A 1,834-nucleotide genomic window follows, 5' to 3' on the forward strand; every position below is an offset into this window, starting at 1 on the left:
CTCAGAGTCCTTCAGACTTACAAAGGCACGCAGAATATATACTCTTTATTTTATTTATTTTAAAATATACTTTTATTGCTTTTTACAGAGAGGAAGAGAGAGTGATAGTTAGAAATATTAATCAGCTGCTTCCTGCATACCCCCCACCAGGGATGTGCTTGCAACCAAGGTACATGCCCTTGACTGGAATCGAACCTGGGACCCTTGAGTCCGCAGGCCGATGCTCTGTCCACTGAGCCAGACCGTTCAGGGCTTGACCAGAATCGAACCATGACTTCCTGGTTCCTAGGTAGACGCTCAACCCCTGAGCCATGCCCGCTGGCTTGTTTTTGTGTCTTTTTGTTGGTGATGTCGCTGTTTGAAATGCTCTTTCTCAAGCACAACGTCGAAGTGCTGGCGGGCCGTCCGGAGCTGGAGAAGGCTCTGATGCGTCTCAGAGAAAATACATGTTCCAGAAGCTTCCCTCGGTGTGAGTCATAGTGCCGTTGGCCGTGTGCTCATGTGAGCAAATCAGCAGTACACATCACCTAGGGCGTCTTCAAACAGAAACGCACATAACACATCATGACGTATCGGCCGGTTGATGAAAATGTTGTGCAGGAGGCTCATAGGAACCTGTGTTCCCCGCAGGGTCAACCCAGCTCCCAGTCCCCGACTCCGTTCATGGAACTTTATGGAATACTAGAGGCCTGGTGCATGAAATTCGTGCGTGGGTGTGGTCCCTGTGCCTGGCTGGTGATCAGCATACGTGCCTGGCATGGAAGGGCAGGTTCCAGCTGACCTCTGGGCAGCACCTGGGCCCCCGCGCCGTGCCCCCCCTCTGCCTGATCACAGTGCCTGAGTCCCCACATGGAGATGCCGTGAGCGTGGCCAGATGCGGCGGGCTCTGGGCCACCCAGCGGTGCCACACAGAGGCTGGGTGGGCAGCACGCTCTCTCCCCACGGGGAGCCCGGCCAGCCCCTGTGGTCCCGGCAGCTGCGGCCGGCTCACCTGGAAGAGGCCCCGTGGGTGAGCCGGGCCGCACCTGAGTGCGGGGGGCTTCCCCAGCACGAGCCCTGGCGTTCCGGGGGAGGGTAGCAGGGAGGAGTGAGAGTGAGTTCAGTGGACACCCCGCCTTCTCACCGCACCTCTGTCCCAGTCACCCCCACCCCTTGGTAGACAGCGAGAGAGCCGCACATCCCCGATGCCCGTCATGTTCCGCGCCGCGCCCTGGTGGTCAGCGAACCTCATGCGAGCAGTCGAACTCCCGGTCTCCCAGTCCAATGACCGCCTGAGGGGACAGTGAACATATTAGGCTTTTATTAGTATGGAATGTAACTGCCGCTAATAACAAGAATTGATTGTATAGGCTTATTTTTTCTTTAAATACTAGTTGTGTTTTCCTGAGATAGAATTATGTGCAGTAAAACAAACAGGTCTTGCCCTGGCCCATTTAGCTCAGTGGTTAGAGCATCAGCCCCTGTATCAAAGGGTCACAGGTTCAATTCCCAGTCAAGGGCACATATCTGGGTTCAATCCCAGGCCCCTTGTGGAAGGCAACCAATTGATGTATATCTCTCTCACATAGATGTCTGTCTGTCTGTCTCTCTCTCTCTCTCTCTCTCTCTCTATTTCCCAACCCCCTTCCTCTCTTCCTTCCACTCCCAAAAATCAATGGGAAAAGTATCCTTGGGTGAGAATTAACAACTCAACAAAAATGCACAGATCTTACTGCTGCTTAATGAACTGGTCACATTGCCTACAGAACCACCACCCAGAGCACTGCATCATCCCAGAAGACTCCTTGGACCTTCCTAGTCAGTACTGATAGCCCCTCCTCCCCTCCTCCCCTCC

Source organism: Myotis davidii, unplaced genomic scaffold, assembly GCF_000327345.1.
Source record: "Myotis davidii unplaced genomic scaffold, ASM32734v1 scaffold566, whole genome shotgun sequence".
In the NCBI taxonomy this organism is placed as follows: domain Eukaryota; kingdom Metazoa; phylum Chordata; class Mammalia; order Chiroptera; family Vespertilionidae; genus Myotis; species Myotis davidii.